General features: G+C 48.5%; 1 protein-coding gene across 4 annotated transcripts in view; it reads right to left on the reverse strand.

The window, feature by feature from the left end:
* Nucleotides 1–6,450, reverse strand: part of SV2B (synaptic vesicle glycoprotein 2B) — a 69,300-nt gene extending 62,850 nt beyond the window's left edge. For 2 of the 4 annotated variants that reach the window (XM_026855753.1, XM_026855755.1), the window contains exons 1-2: nt 6,200–6,450; nt 540–712 (exon numbers count right to left, since the gene is read on the reverse strand). The gene's annotated coding sequence lies outside the window, so the exon portion shown is untranslated. Of the gene's footprint in view, nt 1–539; nt 771–6,199 lie in introns of those variants that run through there. The other 2 variants (XM_026855756.1, XM_026855754.1) reach the window with 2 other exon arrangements.
* Nucleotides 6,451–16,843: the final 10,393 nt, after the last annotated feature.

Genomic DNA, 16,843 nt, shown 5'->3' on the forward strand with positions numbered 1-16,843 from the left:
GGAAAACGGAGTTAGACTTCATGATGGAGATGGTTTATCAGCTAGAAAAGTTGAGGGGCTTTATGCATCATCTTAGGGGCAGGAATTCATGAGTGGCTTTCCAAAACTCCTGCAGTAAAGACCATAAGGCAGCGAAGGCAGCATTCAGGCAGCAGCTCAACTAGGACTACCCCATGGAGAGCACCAGTGATGCTTGGCCACGAGCTCTGAATGTGCCCCAGCCCAAGCTGGAAATCACGTAGCAAACAAGATACAGAGTGGGCTATGAAACTGCATGTGAGTGAAAGCTGCTCCGACCGCCTAGGCACACACACTGCCTGATCTGCTCGGCTCCCAGCCTCTTGATAATAATAATTAAATTGCTTTGATGAGCACTGATCCCTGGAAAAGCTTCTGTACGAACCAAATGGGCTTCATTTTTTTTTCTCTCTCTCTCTCTTTCAGCTCCCCTCTCTATGCTTTTTACCCCATTAAAGCTTATTACTTTTGCAACCGGACTGATTGTCCAGAAAGGGACCAAAGAGAAAAGCATCGCTTACCAGAACTAGGAAATATTTCATCACAGCCGTTCACCAACCATTTCCCCTCTTTCTAGCCCGTGGACCCGCTCCTGAAAGGGTCTCCCCTTTCTGCTAGGATGTCACAAGCCGGAGATTAGAAGTAAATGCTCTGCAAGCCAAGCCGATCATCCCGCTGTGACCGCATCCAGGTACTGAAGCACAGGCAATGGAAAAGTCCATCAGCCAGCAGAAAACACAGGCGCACGCACACCACACCCCCCCCAGCCACAGAGCAATGGGAGCGGAGGGAGGCTGGAGGCAGGAGCGAGAGCAGATGGGAGGGGGTGGCTTGGGGGGAACCAGGCAGCGGGAGATGCTAACGTGACAGATGTGTTGACTTTAAGTTAAACAGGAAATTGGGGATGTTCAGCACACGGAGGAAAGACACCAGCTCACGTTAAAGGCAAAGACTTTGCCCAGTCTTTCCCTTCTTTGCTTTCCCTCTTCCATCCAAGCTTTCTCCAGTGGTTTCTAGCTCTAACCTCGCACGCAGAAACAAGCCAGGGTTTGCACTGACTCTGCCCGTGTGTCCAGGCAAGGCAGGAGCTGCAGTGCCATACAAGGTATTTCCCATCCTAGAGAGAGTTGGGAAACAGTCATTTATTCCCTCTTCGACTCAAACTCCCCTGTAGTTATTTGAATGGCATCCTCTAGATGATGTGAGTAAAAGTGGGAATGCTGAACCGCAGGATGAGGCTTTCAGTTTGTCCCAGTTCTGGGCAGGGGAAAATACAATAGGGTCGAAATCCTGATTTAGGTTATGTAGGTTAAGCAGCAGAGAATAAATTGATTTAAATGCAGGAAAAATAAAGGCTTTGGTGCACTTAACTTCCTCATGAATAAACCTGAGTTTTCAGCAGTTCAGACAAGGGTGCCTAGAGTGAGTCTGTGGGACGGCAGCCATATGGAGGGGGGTCCACAGTGTTAGCATCCAGGGGGATGTAACTCCAGGACAAGGTGAGGAGACATCCAGGCAGCAGTAAAATGTGAAGAGAATTGGGGAAATCAAAACTCTGCGCTGATCTCTTAGTTGAAGCCTGGAGGGCAGAGTGAAGGAAGACAAACCATACTAGTTTAGAGATGTATCCCAGTTTCTAGAAATTAGGGCAGGAATAAGAGTGGCCACCACAACCCCAGATACAGAAGATCAGTGGTGTCAGCCATCTCAGTCTCCTGGACAAGACTCTTTTCCTGCCTCAGAATAAGGTTCCTCCATTTTTTTTGCTGCCTTCAGCACTGGGGGGGAAGAGCCCCCTTGGCGTCCCTGTGGAGCTGGGTGTCAGCCTGGCATGGCACAGCCAAGCCTTTCTCATTTCTACCCCACCAAAGCTTTGTCCCAAAACCCACATGTAGGGGTGACAAGAACGTCTCCTCTGTGGCATGTACAGGTCCCCAAGGTGAGGTTATTGACAGGAATCCTTTTTTTCTAGCAGATGTGCACTAGGTAAAGGACAGAAACCTGTCTTTCCTACGCACAGGGCACTCACCCCATAACTGTGAGTGAAATATTCAGGTTGTGGTCAAATCCAGCCTGCCTCCCTCCTCACATCCCACTCCCCCCCACTCCTTCACTGTCCCTGAGCTGTGTTTTTGGCCTCCCTTCAACATTTTAATGGAGTATTGACAGTGGTCCATTCGCACTCCAAATAGATGAACCTGACTTGCACCCCCAGAATCACATTTGCAGAGCCAGCCTAAGCAGGTGGGTTTGGAGCATCTTCTTAGATGTATCAGATGCAGTTCAAAAAGCATCCCTTTTTCTGGTTAGAGAAACAGCTTGAAAAAGTCTAGCGAGGATATTACACTTTGGAAAACTGCTGCTTTGGGTCTCTTGTCCTCCTCCTACCTGCTGCCACACTCCCTCGTCTCCACAATTATTTTTAAAGCTCAGTGTTCTTTCCTAATTGGGATGCCATAATGTTCCCTTTTGCCTTGCACGTCACTCGTGTGTCACTCTGCGTCTGGGCCCACAGTGACCTCTCGGAGCACTTGGGAAGGCTGGCAGCAGCCAAATGAGTCATCAGCAACCTGCCCACACCTCCCTCCCTCCGGCCATTGCCCCCCTGTCTCCCACTGAGCCCCCCTGCAGCAGGGAAGGCCTGGGGGAGTTTAAAGCAGTCTAATCCCCAGTCTGGATAATTCATGGAAAGAGGATTACCCATTCTCTGCAGAGCCCTCACCTAAATATAGGCCAGCCTTCCCCTTGCACTGCAGCTCATGTGGCCTGGAGATGTTTTCCCTGCACTGCTTCTCCGTCCCATCTTTCACGGGGTTAACTCTGCTCTTGGTCAAATCTGGGACAACCTGGTTTTAACCCATGGAGTTACAATGCAATAAAATGGGGGTCAGTAAAGCAGAGGCAAGACTGTAGCCCTGTGAAAGCCAGCAGGATCGTGGCAGACTCATCCCCAGAAGCATATTTTCTCCATAATAAATGCCAAACCCCTTTAGTGGGGTCAGGGCATGTACTGTTTTACAGTGTATTTGGAAACCAGTGTCATGGTCCTGAACTATGAACAGCAATGCATCAGGAGGGTAGAAGGCTAAATGCTGAATTTGGATAATCCTCTGGCAGGTTGCAGAAGCCTGCCCCAGGGAGCTGGGGATGGTGACCTGACTGCTGCCCATCCTGGGGGATCTCCCGGCAGGTCACCGGGAGCAGGGTTATCCCTGCTGCCGGAGGGGGTGGGTATTTGCCACAGAGCTGCTGAAAAGGAAATACAATAGGCAATGTGTTACCTTCCCTGCTTGCCCTTGCAGAAAGAGGGATAAAGTTGGGAGCTGCAGAAGGGATCCCTGAAGGGTTTAGCAGCTTCCTGGCAGACCACACATCTCTCCTCGCCCTTCTCTCATTTTTCAGCTTCAGTCATCTTCCTCCTCCCCTCTGCCCCAGATGGTGAAGCAAGGTCTGACACAGCCAACGCAGGCTCCTCTTTCCTACAGTATCTTTTTTTTTTTTGGCTGTTAAAGCCCTTATGGGACTTTTTTTAGTCACCGTAACATTAAAATGTTCATTAGCACAGGAGTAATTCCATAATCTTTTCAGAAGAGAATAATTTCAGAGGTTCAGCTCATGATCTGGAAAATCAATTTGCTGACTTGACGATGCAGGAATAGGATTTTCAAGGCTGGTTTTGGCTTCCCCAGCAGGACTGTTAGCAACCCTTGGACTTTGTGGTCAGGCCAGGAAAACGCCACCCACAACAGCTCTGAGCAGAGGAGGAAGGATGCAGGGCTGTCACTCAGTGCAGGCAAGGAAGGGAGCCGGGCTCATGCTGCATCCAGTGCAGGCTGTGACTCAAAAACCAGACCTGCCTCACCAAGTTCTGTCCAGCAGTGTGCTGTGTGGGTGGGACAGCATCACCACAGATCATGGGGGATTTTCCTGCTTTTTCATCTCTCCTACTTCATTTAACCAAAAGCAATGCTCCCAGCTCAGAGGTTATTACGAAGAAGAAAGGGATGCATCTTTAGCATCTTGCCTTTTCCCTGCAGGTACAGGCTGGATCAATTCCTGTTTTGAAACTAAACCCCCTGTACCAAACACTAGGTGATGTGCTCTTATTCTCCTCATGTGATTTTTCACATTCACTCTGTGCTCTCAGAAATTGGTGCTCACACCCCATCTGCAGACAAGCACCCAGATTTGCAGAGACCATCTGCATGTGCAAGGCTGACTTTTGGGGAGCACCCCACGGTGCACTTGCAGGTTAGGAGCTGCATCAGAACCTGGCACAAGGAGGCATCAAAGCTGGGCTTCCACCTCCAGCTCGGCTCCTTCAGTCGATAGTTGTCAGGTACCAGTGTCTTTCATTAAAAAATGTTCCAGAACATAAATGTGTGCAAATAGCTACTTCACGGGACAGACCTCTCACAACTGGGCAAGCCGAACAGGGAGGCTGTCTTCTGTCGGCTGCTCTCTGGGTCTGGCTTTGATGCTCTGGGAGGGTTCCCCCAGCACTCACATTATGCGTTTGCAAAATTGTGTCAGGAAAGCCAAAGGTGTCATTGCAGATCTGATCTCCAGCTGAGTTCACCTAATCCCAGTGGACATGCCTTTCACAGCAAGGCCCTGAAGAGGGCAGACATCAGGAGCTACCTAGGACCTGGTGTAGCTCTTGAAACCCAGGCTCCCCGTGTAGGTAGCTGCTGCCTCTGGCAGCTCCCTTGCAGGGGAGGGAGACATTCCCCTCCTCTTTCTGCTGGAGAGAGGAAGAGGGATTTTCCATTGGGAAGAAGAATCAGAAGAAGCCCTGGCTGCTGCCTCTGTTCTCACACCTTCCTCCAGGTTGTCCTGTAGGACAGAGCAGTCTGACCATGGGCATCCCACTGCATGAAGTGTTAGGGACACATGTCAGTTAGGGCAGAGGCACTGAAGTGTATTTCCAAATGAGCAGCAGATATCTGGGCTCAGTGCTTTCACCCTGGGATGGTCAGTGCAGCATTATCGTATATTCAATATCTGGCTAAATAAGCAGAGAATTAACCCTTTTCCTCTCCCTTCCCCCAGATGATAACACCAGGGATCCAGAGGAGTAATGAAACAGCAATTTTCATGCCACATCAGACACATGATTTACTCTCATCCTACCTGAAATTTCTGCCGTAACTCCCCATGGCAGGAGACCCCTTTAAGCTCTAGTATGTGCTTACAAGTGCCGGACCTAAACACAGCGAGGGCTCCCCTCAGCACTCACAGAGCACTGCACCACTCCTCACCTACACATTATTATCATCAACTTGGTTTTGCTTTTTTTTTTTTTTTTTTTCCAGAGAGGAGGTCATCCCTGACAAGTAACGTCCTTGTGGAGCCAGTTCCTACCCATTATTTTTAATGCTAAGGATCATATTACTGCGGTTTGACACATGTAATGAAAATTTCCATTGAACAACACTTGTCCTCTAAAAGAAAAATAGTCCCTGCAGAGACGTACATCGGGATGTGTTACAGGCTATAGGTATGCACACACGCAGGGGAACTTCTCGCCTGACAAACTGCGTCCCGCGACAGCCTCACCAGCTCCCCAGACCATCGCTTTCTGTGCCTTCAGTTAGTCCTTCCTAACAGAGGTGACTGGCAGCAGCTTTTAGCTTTAGCTGCCTGTAAGGTCTCCTGGAGAGCGGGGAGGATAACGAAGGGAGGACAGTTAAAACGGGTGCTGGCAGCGCGGGTACCCGCACACCCCCGCACCGCCCGCGGGTGCCACCACGCACACGGCAGCCCCATCCCCATGCAGACACCTTCTCCTCCCCTCCAGCCTACCGCGACCTGGACGCGCACCGGGAGCACTGCTTGAAAAGCTGCTTCAGCCCAAGTTAAAACTCTAAAGCCCAGCAACTGCTCCGCGCCCCGCAGGCGCCGGGGGGAGCTGACCCCTCCAGTCTCACTGAGCTGACAGGGTCCCTGACAGCTCCCACCACTTCATCCCAACTCAGACACCGACTCCGCGCCCTCGAGCATCCCCATTTTCAGTGGCGTCTTTCGTTTCAGTTTTATTTTGCAGAGAGCTTCTCCCTGCCCCTGGAGCTGCCTCCCCCAACTGCCCAGCGCTCGGCTCTGAGACCCCGCAGGCTGCCAGCTCTCCGGCAGCTGCCTCTCACCCCCTTTCAGTGAGGCAGAGGGAGCGACTCGCTCTTACCTTGGGCATCCCAAGTTGTTGGCGGTGCTGGTGCCTGCGCGGCGCAGCGCGGTGTGCGGCGCGGCGCGGCTCTGCGCCGGCATCTCCTCTAGCAGTGATGCAGTCCTGCCAGGCGCCGCATGCCAATGATGCAGCCCGGGGATCCCAGCCGAGGCCGCCCAGGGCTGGGAGGGGGCCCAGGGCTGCCTGTCCCACCTGTATCCCTGCCTCCCTCGCTCCGGCTGCTAGGCGAGTGGGAAGGGGCTGTGCGGAGGCAGGCAAAGAGAAGGGGAGAGAGCAAGAAGCTGCACGGCAGGCAAAGGGAGAGAGAGAGAGGCGAAGCTTGTGTAATTTCATCATGGTAATAAAATCCAACACAGTGCCTATACATTGCAGCTCCCTAGCAGAGTGCTCCATTACATGGGGAATTGTTTTTTGGGGGTTTTTTTGGGTTTTTTTTTGTTTTTTTTTTTTTTAAATTGCTGTCATACAGGAATGTTTCTAGCTGTAAATAAAAGGGAATCCCAGCATGACTGGGTATTATGCTGGCATCCTTCATCTCTCCACTTTATATATTTGACCACTGCTACATCAAGACCCCCCCTCCCTGGGATGGCTAGAGGGCAAGGTGCCATGTTCCAGGGATAATCCTACTGCGGGATAAGCCTGTTCTGTTTAAAATCCCCTTGTATTTATAATTTGGGAGTCCACTGCCAGAAAAGCAGCAGCAGGAAAAATCCTACTGTCCATGCAATTTTGTGCTTACAAGAGACCATGTGGACACAACAGTGTGAAATGTATTCTGTCACGGAAATCTATCCACAACCCTTTTGTATTATTAAAAGAAATAACCAGGTAAAACGAGGAGGTGTCTTACTGAGGAACAAAGCACACAGCTCCTACCTCCTAAAAAAGCATTGCTAGTGCAGATGAGGGCAGGGGGGATGTCCACACCCTGCAACACCCCTTCATGCAGAGGTGCCCAAATTAGTCCAGATAATGGGAGCAATAAGGATTTTTGCTGGCAGATTTCCATTGCTCCTTCTGGTAACCTAACACTGAAGAGGAACATGGAGGTACAGGCTTCTCAGAAAGGAAACAGGGATGGATCTACAGGGCAGCATGTATCCCTTGTACTTGCCAAAGGGACAGAGCGAAGAAATGGACTAGAAAGTCCAGCCACTCATCGTGGCTCTATCAGCAGCTGACATTTAGAAAGCTACTTTCTCACTCCATGCCTCAGTTTCCCCACCTGCAAGACAGTACTGGCACTACTGACCTCTCCAGGCTGTATAAGGAGTAGCAGATATCACTCTTCTGGCTGTTTCTAGGGCCCCTCCAGGCACACACTCCACCTTTCCTCTCTGTCCTGTACTTTAGAGCCTCCTCCCCCCTGAGCTCACCTGATTTAAATATCCAGCTCAGGTGTGTTTGTAATTGCTGACAGCATTAAAAATTGAGCCTGCAAATTCTCTCTTCATCTGTTTGCTTGCTGGTATAGTTCCTGTGACTGTACTGGTGGCACCACTTTCATGTGGAAAATGCAGTAGATGATTAATTTAAGGTTTTTCACACCCACTCATTTAAAAATTGGAACTCAAATATGAAGTTCAGCTTTATTCTCCCTAGCCTAATGCATTAGTTTAATTGCATTTTGTGTTTGGTACAGTGCACTGATTGCTTTGATGTGGGAGCACTTCAGAAGTCAAATTATTATCAGCACTCCTGTACACTGTAGGTCAAGTATCAAGGCCTTGGCAAAACTAAAAAGCAAGCCAGTCTCTCACAGTGCCACTGAGTGCCACTTTGCTTGCCTGTCACTATTCCTCCGAGTTCTCCAGCTCATTAATTCTTCAGATTCTTCAAATCACAGTAGCTATTTGTGTGTGTCAGATCCACTGTACCTTGCGTGGGTCATGCTCACAAAATGCAGCACTGTTCATAATAACTGTGTTTCCCCAGAGAGGACTTTGGGGCAGACCCAGTGATGCTCCAAACTCCATTGAGGCTGCGCTCAGCAGAAGGCTGGTCTGCCCTGTGTCACCTTCCACTTGCAGGTGAGATCTCCAGTGAGGGAAGATGTGGCAGACCTGCCAAATGAGCACCCCAATGTCCCTGCTTGGCTCTTCTCAATGCCCAGCAAAGTCCCTGCATCTACTTTGCTTACTGTTCCTTATGCAGGATATATCCAGCTTGAGTAAATTTGTATTAACTCTCATTGCAGGATCAACAGGGAGGGAGGCAATAAATCTGGGAAATGTTCTTTACCAATCCATTGTGATTATCAGTGTTTCTAATTACCTCTGCACCCTAGGCACAACCGTGAATCTCTCTGTTAATCACTGCCGGCCGTACCCAGCTATCATCTCAGAGAAGAACTATGTTCCACAGCGCCATATGGTGCCGGCAGGGAACCTGAACCTCATGGGCTTCCTGACATCAAGGGCAGCAGGATGGGGAGGCCTAACATCTTTCTATTTAAAAGTGCACATTGATGAAATCTGCAGAAATTCCACTATTTCAGAGCTGCAAGAAGTAAGTTGAAAACAAAGCTGAGCTGCAATGAATAAGGACCTGGTGTGGGAATGGATAAAATGATATAAGCTCTTCTGTCACGAGGAGATAGATATCTGTGTAAAGGCTGACTACACATGTTTACATATCAACATGGTTATACAGGCAAAGGGGTCTTGATCTAGCCCTATAGCTCATGGAGCAGCCCCAGACTTCCTGGGAAGGAGGGGTAGGATGGGAGATCTGGCCCAGCCATTGAATAGAGCAGAGCTCCACAGCCATAACCAAGCCATTCTTCTCTTTCATAGGTTTCTCTTCTGACCCCTTGCACCAACAAGACACCAGGGACCCTTGCACTGTGGTGCAGAGCTGGGCAAAGCAGGGTACCCTTCTTCAGCAGTACTGAGATGCTGTTGGAAAGGTGTACAAGGGAAACTGAAGCAAAGCAAGAAGTTAAGGGGTGATGGAGCAGCCTCTCCAGTGGCTTGCGGGCTGTCAGGTGAAAGGAAGATAATTAGAGGAAAAGTATGACTCTAAAACCACAAAAACAATACATATTTCATGGCTGTGCCAGAGCCATCACTTACATGTCAGGGTGCTTGCTGTGAGAGGCACTCACTATCACAGGGTGTTGAGAGACCAGCAGATATTCAGGGCAGGGCTTTTTGGCTTGATTTTCAGGGTCCCCTCCGTACCCAGGCCCTCACACACATGCGTGAGGGCACACACTCAGATGCACACTCACGTGTCCCTCTCTCCTGCCCTGAGCCCTCTCACACAGTCTGCACGAGAAGCCCCAGCAGAGACAAGGGCCTCAAAAAAAGTGCTGAGCTGTGACTGCGCACACTCCCACCCCCCGCCTCCGGAGGTGTCCTTGGCCAAACAGGAGCCGGGAAAAGCCCACTTGAACATCTAGCCAGGGTTAAACCAGTCATGGCATGGCAAATCCTTGAGCCGATGGGGCTGGAGGCTGGCGGCTGCAGGGTGGTGGCAGCCGGAGCTGGACATTGCCACCTCTCCGAGGTGTGTAGTGTCAGTAGGCTGGAGGCTGCTGCTTTCCGCTGGTGACAGCCCAGAAACAGCCCTTATCTCCCTCTCCCTCCACCACTTCTCCTGATGAAACTTTGCTTACAAAAGCCAGAATCCTGCTTCAGTAGAAGGGGGAGTCCCAGGCAATGTTTGACTGCATCTACTATTGTACCTGTAAGTGCCATTAGTAATACGGCTAATGAATACACTGTAAAAAGCTATACAAGCTTTAAGTCTAATTATTGGTATTGCTGCCTGCTTGCTGGCAGACATAGGTAAAATGCATATGGAAGAAATCTGGATATCAGTAAAATTGCCGTCTGTGCTGCGGGACTTGCTGCAAAGTCCCACAAACAAATTAGGAGGACACAGCAACCAGCAACAGGCGAGAGCCGAGCCGTGCATTGCCTCCTGCCAGGAGGGGACAGACCTGCTTTGGGGAAATGGACAACTTAAATGTGGGCAAAAGGGTTTTATGTTGAACACCCTGCAGCGTGAAATCATGCTGAAGTCAGGGTTTGGATCTGTGAAGGCTTTCCATGCCCACAGTTCAGATGGGCTATGTGGGTATATATAAACACACATACACCTACTGGATGGGCATGTTGTTCAGGGCTGGTCAGGAGCAGAAAAAGACACTTACTGGATGCTGCAGCATGAAACTTGCCACCCACATTACTAACATGCTGCACAGGAATATTAAAAGGGGAGATGAATTGCTGAAGCTAGGAGAAACAGGGGAAAACTCTCTATGCATTTCATATTTTCCACAGAAATTCCAATCTCATCTGACTAAGGCTGTTTCACATAGCATAACAATACTTTTTTTCCTTAAGTTAGCCTATCACTTTCCACTTGACATAAGCTCCTGATTATTGAAGCAACCCAAACGACAGCACAGCTGGTAGTTTGCAGAGGACTGGGGAATCCCAGCACAACCTGTGCTCCTGAACATCAGCCCCATCGCCCCCTCAGAGATGCAATTCATGAGAGTACAGTCTGCAAAACGTGACCTGCATTTGTTCCTTCCGAACCAAAGGGGCTCCCAAACTGTCTAAAACCCGCACAACACCAGTGATGCTGAGATTTCAGGGCACAGGTGCAGCCACTGAGGCAATATCAGTTTACCTGAGCTGGAAACGTGAGCTGGAGAGTCTGCATCACACTAGAAAAATAGAAAATGAGCACAATAGTAAGCACTTCGCTGAAAACTATTTGTGGCATAGAAGCTTCATTTTTCCAAAGAGGCACTGCTTTTAAAAGGTGCCACTGATACATGCTGTGACAGGCCAGGGAGATGCAATGTCAGATGATGTCCATCAGCAGCATCACTGCCTGTAAACGGTTGAATGTAAAGGGATGAAGGTGCTTAAATTTCTCTAATCCAGCAGAAACCATTCTGTAAGACAGGCCTGAGCAGAAAAACACGGCTATGCTGGGAGGTCTTGGTGCAAAGACCAAGCTAATGAGCATGGTAGGACCTGTGCTGACAGTGTTGGACCCACTCAGATGTAGCACTGCCACTGTCTCAAGCAAGGCTCTGCTAAAGGCAGTGCACCATCTAACAGCTGCATCCTCCAGGAGCACCTTTTTTCTTTTTCTTTTTTTTCTCTCTTTTTCTAATGGTCCTGTTTGTCTAGGTTTAAGACCCCAAGTACAAGTGCAGTGAACCATCAAAGAGCGGTTCACACATCTCCCTCTTTCTCTATATTCATATTTCAAAATGGAAGAATATATTGTCAGGTTAGCTCTGACTTTGCAGAGCTCTAATGCATTAAGTGGAGTTTATTTATGTGGAAAGGATGAATGGTTCCCTACATGTTAATAGCGCAATCAGCGACAAAATCCTTGGCATTAATATTTAATGTCCTTTGTTATGTACGTGCCTGACTGTTACTCAGAGAGAGCTGAGTCAGGAGATCAGAAGCTGCTGGGAATTGAATAAGCATTATCTGTGGGATTTCTCTGAGTGGAAACTGGAAAGTAGAAAAGACATTGTTTTTATGTGTGGCAGCCCAGTTGTCAAGAAACGGCATTTATGTATAGCATATAATGTATGCAAGAAATTACTGCAATGGCACTCTGTGGCTTTTCTCATCACATGATTTCTTTAATGTTATTGCCTGCTTACTCTTGCCCTGTACGCATACATAGGTATTAATTTTATGAGAAATGAAGGAGAAAATCTAACAGACTAAACCTGCACACATGCCCTGCAAATTAATGATTATTCTTTTAACATTAGGACATAGCAATTTCAGAGAAAGAGCAGGCCCTAAGGAGCAGGCATTGTACAATTCATGGCACAGTCACTTCTGTCTCACATCTTTTATCCAGATTTCCTATGAGTTAGACATTAAGAATGTGAATCCTACATCATTAACATCTCTTCCTTTTGAGAGTATATATACAGATAAGCATATTTAGTCTATATGTTACATTAAATAAATATTAATCCTAAATCTGCTCATCCTCTGTACTCACTGTGACACAGCTGATAGTTATAGACAGTCCATCCTGCTCCCCTGGATGGAACAGATATCAGTATTGTCAGTAGCTTTCCAGATACCAGAGCTATGGCTGTTTTGCAATTTCAATTGTCCATAAATTCTACACTTCTAAAGCTTTTCCATATTTCCATGATTACTCTGTAACTATAACAAATTGTCTAAGCCTGCTGCACAGCACTCATTTCATCTGAGTAATTTTCAGGAACACTCTGTTAGATGTGGGCATCTAAGGGTGTAAGAAAATGTGCTATACTACATTACAGAGAAATTAAACACAAACCTGTAATTCCAGATGCAAAGAGACGGAGGAAGGTGTGGTTCAGGTTTCTTTTTTCTTACTCGTCTGGAAGAGCCTTTTTTCTTGAAGCTATGCTTTCTGGGGAATTTCCTTGAGGGAAGCAGAGGGGCCTCCCCCTCCTACAATAAAAGGCAGAGACAAAAAGGAGCTTTCAGATTTTCAAACGAAAAGCATCTTAGCTGTTTACTCATGTCTTTACCTCACATCAAGAGCACAGCAAGAGCCTCACACAAGGCTGCTCTAAGCCATATCAGAGGGCACTTTAAATATGTGCCCCGGGCTTCATCTGCATCCTGAGCATCCGATGGACAGAAGCCTTGCTGAGCAGAAAGCAGCACAGCCAGGCCGCTTTCCAGTAATGCAGCTGGAGGGGGAAAGAGAAGGGGAGATATTTTCATAGGATGCAAGTGGAAATTGCATGAAGAAATAATTGCTGACGATCCTAGAAGCATTTGGAGTATTTGCACCATTGACTTGTAACTTTGTGAAATTATGTACCCCCATTGAGGCTTGACGTGAACTGGTCATGTTTGCACTTGGGCAGAGACTAAGTATAAAGATGGAGAGAAAGGGGAAAAATTCTCTGAGTAGAAGTGAAGAGGAGGTGGAGGAAAGCAAAGCAAAGCATCGCTCTGAAACCACCTGCGAGCAGTCGGCTCCCCACTGCGGGCAGCTGCAGGGGGACCTGTCTTCAGCAGGTGGCAGCAAGAGAGCTGGGGATGGACCGAGGAGATGCTGCTGCTGCTGCATGGCCAGGGCACCCGGGACACCACACAGGCCTCGGGGAATTCGTCATCCTCCTGATTAACTTCTGTCCACCAGCAAAAAGGAGGGGGAAAAAAAAGCCACAAAATCTACAGATCACTCAGCATAAAAAACTGAGATGTCAGCTAGCTGCTGTGCTGGGAGCTTTGTATTATTGTGACAGCAAATAGGCACTAGCAGTTATTTTTTTGTTTTAAAGTTATTTCAATAGCTGTGCTCTAGCACCCAGGTGTCAGCAGTCCCCTGGGTCTCACCTCTGTGTTTTCCTTTGCGAAGGCCTCTAGCCGAACTCTGGGGAGGTGCAGGTGGGGCTGTGCTGAGGTCAGCCCCTGCCCAAGATGTGCCTGGGTTCAAAGTTGGGTTTGAATGCAGTGTTTCTGTTTGGACCAGACTCACTTGTGCAGTCAATGCAAGTGTTTGGCTGCAGTCCTGGGCCAGCACACGAGCTACTTCCAAGAAGAAAAGGGAGGAGATTTACCTTCCTACCTTGAGCCTGACTTTGGTATAATAGTTATGTTATATAGTATTAATATTATGTACAAATAAACACAGTGAGGAACCATCCAAATTCATGACCACTGCTCCTCTTACCTGGAAGTCCTGCAGGGAACCGCTCAGATCCAACACTGCACTTGCTGCTCCCCAAAGCCCCATGATTAACTGACCATTCCCCAAACCATGTTGCCCCTCAACTCGGGATCCAGCTGGATGCCAGTTGCATGTGCACGTGTGCGTTGCAGCAGGAATTTCATTAGCAGGAACGAGATAGACTCCTCCTTTCACCCAGCCCCCAGGGTAAGACGAAAAGGAAACCCACAAGCTTTTGGCTTTGCAAAGCGTGTGATGGCTCTTTATTGAAGCTAATGAAGAAAACACACAGTTTGGGAGTTACATGACTCATGCTTATACCCCCTTCAGCTACATCTAAAACCACAGTGTCAGAAGCTCTCACCAGACAGTGTGACAGGTCAGCATGTGACCACAAACACCACTGCCAAGACACACGGGGTTTGATCTTCTCAGTAGGGATGGACACACAGGCTTGCTCAACAGTAATAAAGATGCTTTTGTCTTGTCCAGCTGGAAGCAGGACTGGTTGGATACCCCATGAGAAAGCTGTCTCTCATGTGATTTCCAGACTATGTTTTTCATATCATATAATCTGAAATGACATTAGAGATAGGGCCTGGTTCTGCTCTGAGCTTCTGGGGATCAATTGGTTTGCAGCTCCTGGCCCAAGCTCTGAAGACACTCTACTGTCAAGCATCACTGGGAGAGCACTCAGAGAGACCAGGTAGCTGGTAGATGCTCCACATCGTGTAGATGCTTCTCTAAACACAGCTGTGCAGCACCACTGCAGAACAACAAGTATTCGTGCTTAGTGGAAAACACTGAGCTTGAACTGTTAAGTAATATGCAGAAACCTAAATGCAGTAGCTGATAGACACCCAGCACCATCTATCAGTAGGTAAGACACAAGATCTCCTGAGGAATCAGAGACTTTGAGCTTTTGGTGGGCCCGTATTTGATCCTCAGCTCACACCTTTCCTTTCCTTCCTCCCGTGTGTGGACCAGGAACACACTCTCCCAGAAGCTATAGCACAATATAAATCCAGTGTGCTCAGCCTGAAGCTCTCCATGGTGTGACCTGGCACGTGTGATGTAAATACATTTAATCTGGAGGCACCAGGGTCTCTAACAACCTCCCTGAGGATGGCATTATACTGCCCGCCCTGAGGAATCCTCATTTCCTGGTGAAACAGGGCTTCCAGTCTAAGCTCATCCAGTCCTTCCTTTCATGAAAGGAGTTTTCTTCATTACAGATCCAAGAGACATTCAAAGCAACACATTTTTCATGTGGACGCATGCAAGTGAGCCAGGGAGGGATCTGAGCTCCTGACACCATCAGAGCCTTCCCTGTCCTGCCAGACATGCATCTTCCTAAGGTTTTGGAGACTGAGTGAGGAAAATGAGTGTGGTGGGATTGCCAGGGCACTGCAGATTCAATTCCTGGCCTTCTTTCCAGCAGCACTTGCTTGCAGCCTCATCTCTGCCCAATCTCTCTAACAGGCTGGGAAGGCGAGCATGTGCCAAACCCAATCCCTTACCCCCACTCCTTTAATCATCTCCCTCCACCATATGTGTGCATCTGCCCAGATGTGTACTTGTTGTCTAGAAGTTTTACTTGCAATGCACACAATTTCCTAGCACTGCAAATACAAATAATCAACTATGATGTTTCTCTGTAGGCACAGCACTTCCTTATGCAAAGAGGAGAGGGGAGGCTGAAGCGGGGATCTCCACTGTCGCTGCTTGAAATTACTGCCTTGTAGTTTGCTGGCAATCTTTGCAGTATGTCATATCCACATGTAAAACATCTTCCTGGGTTCTTTTTCTCCCATGTCTTGGCTGCCTGAAGGTGCTCTAAAAGAGCTGGGAAAGCCAACCCTGAGAACATGTTAAACACGTTTTCATTGCTTTCGCTTTTGTTTAAGGAAAAAAAAAAAAAAAAAAGAGTTTTGAGTCCAAAATGCCTTTGCAAAAACATGACCTTTGGTTGGACCAATACGCCAGGTCACAAATAGGTCTCTGGTGCCTTTTAACAGCTTCTCATCACAGAGCTGAGAGGTTGTTAAAGCCTCTGAGATGGCAACACTGAGCAGGATCCATCTGCTTGCTCGGAGACTCACGCCTCTGGGGTAACCTGCAGTCTTCGGTGCGATGACTCCTACAGCAGTTCAGTGCATGAATGATCAGAGAGGTGGAAACTGTGCCACAGAGAAGAGCAGGGGGGCACTGGCTGATGCTTCCCACTGTGGGCAGTGCCCAGGGGCCCTGCCTGCTGCTACATGTGTACAGCAGAAGAGAGAAGTGAAACAAATGTAAACTCAACTTCTTTTCACCTTTCTTTCCCTCTGAAAGCATCTAAGCATCGGTTACCTTCCTAGGACTGCTGGGTTCCTGGATCTGGAGAGGAGTGCTGTCACTGGAGCAGCTGCCTGCCAAGAGCTGAGACATTTCTACGCTGCGTAGCCCCAGCCCTCATCAGAAGGAAGCATCTCATCACCGCCTCTAACCAGGGATGCCGTGCCAGCCAGTCAGCAGCTTCATTTGTTTGGAGTCCAGCCTTGTCCCTGCTTTGTTTGCTTCTCATGGCAACAGACAAGCTGCGGAGAATGTTTTTCACCCACATGCTTTACCTGATAACAGCCTTGAACCAGCATCTGTTTGCCTGGAGGCACAACTCCTCTGCTAGTTGGGACCTATTTCTTAGGAATTGTTGCTAAATGATGTCACTTTGGAATGAGCTCCCATCAGGCTATGTCTGCACTACCTAAACTCCAAAACTGCCAAAACTTGCTACCGCTGGTGTCCAAAGGGGTACAGGGACAACCAGAGATGTCAAACATGTGAAATTCATCCATAACTCTGCTCAGCAGAGTCATTCCTTCTTGAAAATTGCCCTCTCTTGGGGCAGAAGGAATGTGGGTGCAGGGGTCTGCTCGCTGCTCACCCAGATACACCTGTGTCTGCCCCACTCCTGCCCAC

This window comes from Athene cunicularia (genome assembly GCF_003259725.1).
Source record: "Athene cunicularia isolate RWA chromosome 10 unlocalized genomic scaffold, athCun1 chr10_part1, whole genome shotgun sequence".
Classification (NCBI taxonomy): domain Eukaryota; kingdom Metazoa; phylum Chordata; class Aves; order Strigiformes; family Strigidae; genus Athene; species Athene cunicularia.